This window comes from Camelina sativa, chromosome 9 (assembly GCF_000633955.1).
Source record: "Camelina sativa cultivar DH55 chromosome 9, Cs, whole genome shotgun sequence".
NCBI lineage: Eukaryota > Viridiplantae > Streptophyta > Magnoliopsida > Brassicales > Brassicaceae > Camelina > Camelina sativa.
In genome coordinates, this window is record NC_025693.1 from 24,701,217 (window position 1) to 24,712,150 (window position 10,934).

The following is a 10,934-nucleotide window of genomic DNA, read 5'->3' on the forward strand; positions in this document are numbered from 1 at the left end:
TCTCACACGCCCACTCCCCCCACTCTCGGGTCGTAACCCTCGAGACATACCGGCTCACAGCTACGGTATCCAGGGAGTCTCATAATCCCGCTCTTGGATCGTCACCCTAAAGCGCGCTCTCGGATCGTCATCCGAAGCAAACATACCACTCCCACTCTCTGGCTACAAAGTCCATCGAGCTATCGGTACCACATGAGTTGGGCCCACACAATCTTGAGCAAACAAGTCTGATGTCATCGAGTATCTCCCGACTAGATCTACCTCAACTCTTTCCATTAATAGGGAAGCTTTAACTATTCATAAAACTTCCCATTTTTAGAAACTTTCCTTTATAATGACATTCTATTTATATAAACTTTCCATTTATAGCAACCTTCTATTTATGGAAACTTTCCATTTATAGAATTCCCAATCTATTTCTTTTCCACTGGTTTCACAATTCCCAAATCCAAAGAACTCTAACTTTTATTAGAATCTCAAATGCAATAATCGTTTACAACTCCAAATGGAAATAAATAATGAAAGAAAGAAACCAAAAAGCTAAAACTAAGCGCCGGAATGGACACCCTGTCCTCCCTTCGGCTGCGCTGCAACCTCCATCATCTGCCTCGTCTTAGGACAGAAAGGCCTGATATGCCCTTCCTCCCCGCAATGATAACACACTCGACGGTACTCCTGCGAGTCACCTCCCCTGGGCCCGCTTGCCAACACGTGATCCATGCTCCCGTGCCCATAGCCTCCCTGGCCACCTTGGTTTGCTACTGTCGTCTCTTCCCGCTTCCTTTTACGCTTTTGCTCCAACTGCCTATCCTTGCTTGGAATGCTCTGCTCCAATGTCTCCTCTGAACGAGCCGCTGGACTGACCACCACTAACTGTGACCTCAAATCATCCTCTATCCCAGCTGCAACCTCAACCAGCTCCGCCCTCGTAGCATAACTCCTCACTCTGCACCGAGTCCTCAGATCATCCTGCAAAGCCAACAAGAACCTCCGCACCTGAGCCGACTCTGGCTCCCATGCCCGGCCTGTATACCCCACAAGCCGACTGAACTCTGCATCTAGCTCCCGTACTGTGCGGTTCCCCTGAGTCAACCCCAAGAACCGTGCCTCCATGCGATCAAGAGCCTCCTGTGGAAAATACTTGGTGTTAAACTCCCTCACAAAATCTCCCCAAGTCATATCCCGCTGCACCCTCCGTGCTGTCACCGACCTCCACCACACACGTGCATCACCTGAAAAGTAGTGCACTGCCAAATCCACTCTATACCGGTCGGGACACCGAAGCGACTGAAAAATATCGTCCATCCGCTCCCTCCACTCATCAGCCACACTTGGATCCGTACCTGCCGAGAAAGACCCCGCTCCCACTCGCTGCAGCTGCTCCATCATCTGCACATACTTAGCGTCCACTACTTCGGCCCCCGGCTGAAGACCTGCCTGCAAACCCGCCACAGGCTGCACCGCTGGAACCTGCCTACCTACCACTGGCGGCACCACTGGAACCTGCCCACCAACCACTGGCGGCACTACTCGAACCTGACCACCAACCATTGGCGGCACTGCTCGAACCTGCCCACCAACCACTGGCGGCACTGCTGCTGGAAGCCGCGCCAAAACCTGAGCTTGCAAGTCCATCAAGACATCCTCCCTGCCTGGAGCACCCTCTGCCGCAACCCTCACACCCGGGGCAACACCATGACCGACACCGGGCCCATCCGCCCTGCCGCCACCCAAACCAGCTTGGTCTGCAGACACATTAGGATGAACTTGTGACTCCGCTACCTCCTCACTGGCCATGCTCTGGGTCACACTCACACTGGCCTCGGGAACCTGACCTCATCCCCGACCACGACCACGACCACGACCACGCCCACGACCACGCCCACGACCAACAGCACCCTCTCTAGCCATCTGCACTACCCAGAACAGAAGGCTAAGCACACAATTCAAAACCGCACATAAAGTACACATCTTACCATGGAATCTCATTGAAGGCTCGAAGAGGATGATACTAGGACTCCATACCACAAACAATTTGACTAACTACGCATATTCAATTTCATCACACAACGTCATGCATCCAGCAACAGGAAAACACTTCAACCAATTAAATTCCTAAACTGCTCTAAACCATTCACTTAACCATCCTAGAACCGTATGTGCTATGATACCAAAATGAAACAACCCAACCTTTTTTTTTTAATAATTAAATACAATATATAATTATGCATCCCATACTACTTAATTGAACAAACCAACCCACACACACAAACCAACCAATGATAAACCGATATCCGATAACATGCACAGCGGAAACATAACAATAATACAAAACCAACACAATAACATTTCTAACCATTCTATCCAGCAACCTAACATGATACTAACCAAGGTTCCAACAACATAAACAATAAATCCAATAACACACAAACGAGACCCTAGATCATCCTCCTCCTCATCGCCATGATTCCACGATCACACTTTGCCTATACCTGCACACCACAAACAACAATTGAGATGCATAAGTATTATCATAAATACTTAGTGAGACCGTCCTCCCATCTACTAGGTTATACACACAAGCATATGAGACCCTCATGTTTAAGCAAGCAAACAAACACAAGCAATACATCAAACCAGGAAAACAAGTCTCGGTTGAGACTGGTGTCGACCGATGCTACAAGAGAGTGTCGACCGATGCTCCACCAAATGGTGTCGACCGATGCCACTAGAGTGTCGACCGATGCCACTAGAGTGTCGACCGATGCTCCGCCAAATGGTGTCGACCGATGCCACTTCTGCAGACACGATATGCGCGAACCCGAACGTCAAACTTCCATTTCAATCCACCTCGAAACCGTCTCAAACTCACCCAAATACCTCAGGAATCTCTGGTAAACACGAAAACAACGAACCCAAGCAAGCAAACACCACAAACAACAAAGAAAACACCCAAACAAAAGAGATCTCATGCTTAGATCAACCATGGTCAAGCACTCACCTCAAATATAGGAAGATTGGATTGAGAAATCGATGGAAACAACACCTCCAGGAGCTTCTCCTCCGTTCCCAGCAACAGCTATCTCTTCTATAGCCACAGATCTCTCCAAAACACCAAGAACAAGCCCAGAAACTCACAGGAAACGTTTTCTCTCCTTTTCTCCCTCTTTTCTCTGATAAACGGTGACAAAACACTCTAAAAACCTTAATTTGTCGCTTCCCCACTTAAATACTCGGTTTAGGTCACTAAACCAAACCAACCCAAACCAAAATCGCGAATTANCAACCTAACATGATACTAACCAAGGTTCCAACAACATAAACAATAAATCCAATAACACACAAACGAGACCCTAGATCATCCTCCTCCTCATCGCCATGATTCCACGATCACACTTTGCCTATACCTGCACACCACAAACAACAATTGAGATGCGTAAGTATTATCATAAATACTTAGTGAGGCCGTCCTCCCATCTACTAGGTTATACACACAAGCATATGAGACTCTCATGTTTAAGCAAGCAAACAAAACACAAGCAATACATCAAACCAGGAAAACAAGTCTCGGTTGAGACTGGTGTCGACCGATGCTACAAGAGAGTGTCGACCGATGCTCCGCCAAATGGTGTCGACCGATGCCACTAGAGTGTCGACCGATGCTCCGCCAAATGGTGTCGACCGATGCCTCTTCTGCAGACACGATATGCGCGAACCCGAACGTCAAACTTCCATTTCAATCCACCTCGAAACCGTCTCAAACTCACCCAAATACCTCAGGAATCTCTGGTAAACACGAAAACAACGAACCCAAGCAAGCAAACACCACAAACAACAAAGAAAACACCCAAACAAAAGAGATCTCATGCTTAGATCAACCATGGTCAAGCACTCACCTCAAATATAGGAAGATTGGATTGAGAAATCGATGGAAACAACACCTCCAGGAGCTTCTCCTCCGTTCCCAGCAACAACTATCTCTTCTATAGCCACAGATCTCTCCAAAACACCAAGAACAAGCCCAGAAACTCACAGGAAACGTTTTCTCTCCTTTTCTCCCTCTTTTCTCTGATAAACGGTGACAAAACACTCTAAAAACCTTAATTTGTCGCTTCCCCACTTAAATACTCGGTTTAGGTCACTAAACCAAACCAACCCAAACCAAAATCGCGAATTAAAACAAACCCGACGAACCCAGGATTAGTGGTGTCGATCGATGCCACAAGGGTGTCGATCGACACTCCTACCAAAACCGCATAATCCGGTTCGCGGATGTTACAGTAATCGTTTCACCATGAATTTTAGATTGACATGATAGCGGATCTGGATATTATGTGAACCGAATTAATGATCGTTAGATTTTTATCAAAATCTTGATCTATTGAATCAGATAAAAATCACAAAAAACAAAAATTTCATGAACTGGATAATTTAAATAAAATTGTTAACCCGGTCAAACCCGTCCGCTAAGCCAACGGGTTTAAATATTTTGAGCCGCATCTTTCCTGCTTGAATTATGAGATCCGCGTAGGTTACAAATGCATTTCAATAAATCATTTTCTAATATTTAAAATATATTTTAAGGTTAACCTTAATTAATATTAATAAAGTCAGGTGATAAAGTTTTTAGGAATAACACATTTGTTTTTTTTTTTCAAAAACACAATGGCATATAGTTGTAAATAATAAATATAAACGAGGTTAAATAGTTAAATGTGTTTTGAGCTCTCTGGCGACGACACATCAACTTTTTCAAGAGAATGCTTCTCTATTAATATATAGGAGATTTGAGAAGTATGCACTTTTCTCTTTCCTCTCTAAAGGAAAGCTCTATTAGAGAAGGATTTAGAAAATGACATTTTTAACCTTTTGTTTCTTTCTTTATGTATCTACATAAAGACAAATTGGTTTTTAAATTTGAGAATAATAAAAATCAGCTCAATAAGAAATATATGTTGTAATAATCCATTTTTAACCTTTAGTTTCTTTCTTTATCTATCCACATAAAGACAAATTGGTTTTTAAATTTGAGCCTAATAAAAATAAGCTCATTAATAACAAAGGTATGTTTTGTAATTGATGAATTTAATACTTTTTATTTTTTTAGACATAACCTAAATAATAAAATTATCTTTACAAATTAATAAATCATTTTTAATGGATTTATGTGTTTTGAATTTTAGATGTGTAATTGATTTTTGAGAAATATCCTAAACAACACTAAAACATGTATTATGGATAATTATATCACACATTTCATAAACTTCCCAAAATATCATTATTAGACACATTACAATATTTTAAATTAATTTTTTTAGCTAAAAAGTTTAGATTTTTTTTTTTGTTTTTAGTTTTTGAGTTCTCCATTTTATATTTACGTTATAGTTTTGAAGGAATAAGGTTTAGTATTTATAGTATACTAGATTAGGATCCGCCCGATGTGCGGGTTTAGAGTATTTAAAATAAAGCTAAATTTAACAAAGATTTTAAAAGAAATATTTTTAGTAAGTAAAAACTATCTATAAAAGTCAATAGATACACCGAAGTGTCAATGTGATATTTGGTGTAAAAGATGTGATTATGTGGTTGTGACTATTAATCATGTTTTCTTTGAATGCCCTCGCTCTTGTGAAATTTGGGATTTATCTCTGATTCATGTCTCGTCAGAGGGTTTTCCATATGAGTTGGTGTACTCGAATTTGGATTTTGTTTTGTAGAGCGATAAGTTAGCCTGGGAAGAGGCGCTCTCTTTTATGGCGGTCATGTCAGCTCTATCTCTATCTTCGGATGTCCAGATTTCTTAAGCTCGTTGTTAGATTGATGGTTCTTGGAAAGCAACCAATTTGCATTCAGGATTGGACTGGTGGTGTTGTGTTGGTGAAGAGCGAACCTTGTTGTTGAGGGTCAAGTCTTTAAGACGGAGCCCCTCCCCCTGCATTCGGAGTTAGAAGCATTGTACTGGACCATGGAGCGGATACGTGTTGCAGGGATCTTTTGTCAACATTTCAAGACTGATTGTGCTGAGTTACTCACTATGGTTCAGTCCCATAAGATTGGCCGTCCTTCTCCAACGTGCTCGATGAGTTGAACTCGCTGGAGTCCTTCCAACTATTCTTCATCTCTTGGATCCCGCGTGCATCAAATACGAAGGTGAATTGTCTTGTCTGTGCTTCGCGTTCTCTTATCTCTGAAGTTTTTTTTGTAAACCCCTTCCCTCCGGTTTGGGCAACTAACCATGGAATTTTCTTTTAATTTATTGTTTGCATGAAAAAAAAGTAAATAGATACACTTTAGTTAAGAAAATAGTTGTAGATGAGTTCAAATTTCTTAAAATTAAATTAAATTTAACAAAGAATATATATTTATTTAATTCTTTTCGTAAGTAAAAACAATGTATAAAAGTAAAGAGATAAAATTTTAGTTATAAAAAATAGTTGTTTTTTTTTTTGCTATAATACACTAATGTATATCCATTTACAAAATCTACATTACCACTTGAAGTGTATTTGTACACACAAATATATTTTACTGCTAAAATATATTCATCATTCTTTACTACTACCAACAAATTGTCTTTGTGAACATATTAAATAACCTATTATACGTTTGTTCACTTTAACATTTTTATAGTTACAAAAACGCATACGTTAATCTTACATACTCCTATCTTATATGTTCCAATAGCAGTCGCTTTAAATAAATTATTTGATTGATGAAAAGTATGAAACGTTCTATTTTTATTTTAATTCTTTTACTTCAACAATCTCTTTCTTTATCTAAAGGTAAGTATTTACATTTTTCTAGAAACAGTAGTAAGTTGTATAATTTTCATAATCATAGTTTTTATCTTATATAAAAAGTAATCTTTTTTTTGTAAAATTAGCAACTTAAAACTAAAATAAGTAAACAATATTACAATTTCGAATTTTTTGATATATATATATATATATAATTTCTTTATAATAATATTTTATTTTTATTGTAGGTTTTGAATTTTTACATTTTTATTTTCTAAAAAATTTAATAATTTTAAAATTGACATGTGTCAACATCTGAATGATATAATTGACACATGTCAAGATCTTGTTAATTAGTAATTTTGACATCAAGTTTTATATAATAAGATAGTTTAGTTTTGAAATTTTATTTAGATGGTACATTAAACCCTGATGGTACACCAAACTCAAATGGTACACTAAACCCATATGGTACACTCAACCCAGATAGTACACCAAACCCAGATGGTATACTAGATTCAGATGGTACACCAAACCCAGATAGTACACTAAACTCATATAGTATACCAAACCTCGATAGTATACTAGACCTAGATGGTACACAAGATTCTGATGGTACACCAGACCCATATGGTACACTAGTCCATGTTGGTACATCAGAGCCAGATGGTACACTAGATTCAGATGGTACACCAGACATAGATGGTATACTAGACTCAGATGGTACACCAGATTCAGATGGTACACCAGATTCAGATGGTACACCATATTCATATGGTACACCAGACCCAGATGGTACACCAGACCCAGATAGTACACCAGATTCAGATGGTACACCAGACACATATGGTACACTAGACCGAGATAGTACACCAAAACCAGATGGTACACCAGACATAGATGATATATTAGACTCAGATGGTACACCAGATTCAGATGGTACACCAGACCCAGATAGTACACCAGATTGAGATGGTACACTAGATAAATATGGTACAATAGACCGAGATAGTACACCAAAACCATATGGCACACTAGACATACATGATATACTAGACTCAGATGGTACACCAGACCCAGATGGTACACCAGACCTGGATGGTATACCAGACTCAGATAGTACACTAGACGCATAATATACACCAAACCTAGATTGTAAAGTAAAACCGAATGGTACAAAAAAACACATATGGTGTCCCAAACCAAATGGTACACCAAACCCTTATTGTAGTTTAAACCCAGATTGTACATTTAATTCAGATGGTACACCAAACCAAATTGGTACACCAAAATAGCATTATTTGACACATTACAATATTTTAAAATAATTTTTTAGGTTTGGGTTCTCTATCTTATACTTAATGTATAATTTTGAAAGATAGAGTTTTAGTATCTAGAGTTTAGGGTTTAATTTTAGAATTAAATTGTTTAAAAAAATTTAGAATGCTAAATTTGAAAATAAAAATTATTTGGTGTTATTTGAGACAATTTTCTTAATTTAAGTGGACCATAAAACATTAGTTTTTTGATGCAATACTTCAAAATCGGGTCCCATATTTTTTTTTGGTCATATTCCATCTCTTATCTCTTTTAAAACTGGGACCACAAATAAAACTCTATTTTTATGACACATGGTCATAGATATAGTGGTCTTTTTATTTGTTTTTGTCTTATACTCTTTCTCACAAACTCTCTATCTCACAAAAGTAAAAAAGTGTCTATTGTTCAAATTTCTAACAAAAACTGTCTATTTTTCTAATTACTTTTCAAAAAGTGTCTAATACACTAATGGACTCTAATTATGCGCTTTGTCGCTTCGAAACAGATCAAACAATGCCCTAAACTTATCAGACGGTAACAGTAATGTAATTATACTTTTACTTTTTTCATTATTTTATATTTTTGTTTTTAACTTAAAATTTTCACATATTTCTAAGGGAAATTACCTAGAATATTACATAAAAGTAGGTTTATTACTAGACTAACACGTTGAGATTTCCGACTTACTCGAATAACACATAAAAGTTTGATTATTACTTCTAAACCAGAGTTGTGTGTTTTATTACGGTTTATGCCATTTATAATTAAAAAATTAAAAATCATCAAATTTCGATTAACTTGGATGCAGCGGTAGTCTCAAAAAGATTTAGATCTTCGTGAAAACCCTAACGGGAAGACCATTACGCTAGAGGTCGAGTCATCTGACACCATCGACTATGTGAAAGCGAAGATCCAGGGATCTCACCGGACCAGCAGCCTTTGATTTTCGCCGGGAAGCAGCTCGAGGACGGCCGCAGTTCTTATCAAATAAAAAAAAAGTTTCGATAAACTTGATTTGTGCAGTTGGTCTCGTCTGCTCTTCAAAGATGTCGTTTATCAGATACAGATCCTCCGATTACGTCTATTTCGAGTAATTTTGTCACTCTCTTTTATTACCCCTAATTTTGTTTTCCGATTCTGGGTTTGCTCTCGATTGATGCTAAATTGGTCACGTTATCTATCAATTTGATGCTTCTGTACAGTCGCAGATACGGGATCGACGAAGCGGCTGCTACTCCTCTGCAGGCAGTGAATAGGGGTGACTCTGACAGCAAAGTTAACACAACACGGAAACTCTTTTCCTTTCTCTCTAATTTTAGTGTTTAGGTATCCTTTTTATTTTATTTTAACAATTTTAGTTATATTCAACCTTCCTTTTGCTTTTTCTGATCTCTCAAATTCCAAACCTTCGGAATCCAAACACATTTTTTGAACCTCGCCACTCTCTCGTCTAGATCGTTCTTCCTTCTTTTAGCCGTAGGAAGAATGTCGATGACAGAGGCAGTGACAAAGATCCATCCATAGATGATAGATTAGTTAGTGTTTTGTTTCCCTTTACAATTGTCTCTATAGGGTTTTGGATGATTTAGATTTTAGACCTCTATAATGGGGAATTGCTTTGGATCTTCCCCCAAGAATGAAGATGTTAATGTTGACGACTCCTCAGTGAACTCCAAACCCTTTTCACGTAAGCCCCTTCTCATTACTCAATTTATCTTTTTCTGAAGATCTCTAAGAAAGAAGAACAATACAAACTTTGTTTTTTTTGTTGCTGCAGGTTTATGCTTTGATTGAGAGAGGAGTTTGAAGTAATTTAGGTAACAAGAAGAGAACAAAAGTTTTAATTTTTTTGGTTTGTTATGGTGGGGGCGATGGCAAACAATGGAAGAATCCGGTCAGCTTCTCCGGTGATTAATGGGTCAAAAGATCTGACTCCGAACAGCGCTCCAGCGAGCACAACGGGATCTGAATATGGTCCTGTTGAGTTCACAAGAGATTACATTGAAACTCTTCTTAATGAACAAATCAAGTACAAGAGCAAATTCAACTACAAGGTTTCTACTTTTTCCCCCACCCTCAATTTAATTTTTTTACCTGAATTTAAACTTTCTTGTGTAATATAAGTTGTGATGTGTGGATGAAAAAGAAAAAGTGTCTATACTGTAATTTGATTGTTGAGTAAGTTTTATCAATTAGGGTTTCTATTAGCAGAGAGAGAGTTTTAGTTGGTGAAGTTTTGAATTTGAGGTAGCTTTTTTTTTTACTGGCTTTTCTCGTTGAATCTGTTGGTTTTCTTATAGAAGATTTGATTGTGTTTATAAGACAATTTGTGGGACCTTTAGTATTAGGCAATAGCATTGAAGACATTGTTTATGTGTTCTGATTGATCCTTATGGTATAGAATCTGAAGCTTTTAATTTCTGTTAGCTTACTGGCTTTGTTTGTTGGATCTATTGTTTTTTTTTTCTAAGAAGAAGACTTGATTGTGTTATAAGACAATTGGTGGGACCAAAATAGTTTTGTCAGTTTGATAAAAGCATTAAAGACTTTGTTTATGTGTTTGGCTTTGGTCTCCCTTTTGGTTTCAGTTAGTTAAGCTTGAATTTGAATGTTCTTCTTGGTGGTTTTTGGGTTTTGCAGGAGAGATGTGAGAACATGATGGAATATATAAAAAGGCTTAGACTTTGCATTAGGTGGTTTCAAGAACTCGAGTTGGATTATGCTTTTGAGCAAGAGAAGTTGAAGAATGCATTGGAATTGAATGAGAAGCATTGTGCTGACATGGGTGTGTTTCCATAATTAAAGTTTAGCTGTTACTTTTTTTTGTTTCAAATTTTTTTGTGATTTTTGAACTTTATATTTGTGCAATTTTGATGA

General features: G+C 38.2%; 1 long non-coding RNA gene across 2 annotated transcripts; it reads left to right on the forward strand.

The window, feature by feature from the left end:
- LOC109124844 lies at positions 8,836–10,720 on the forward strand. Of its 2 annotated transcripts, XR_755476.2 has the most exons (5): positions 8,836–9,147; positions 9,260–9,383; positions 9,512–9,744; positions 9,835–10,111; positions 10,698–10,720. It is a non-coding gene; the product is annotated as an uncharacterized LOC109124844 (long non-coding RNA). The 2 variants fall into 2 exon arrangements; XR_755475.2 differs by having other exon boundaries at positions 9,260–9,744.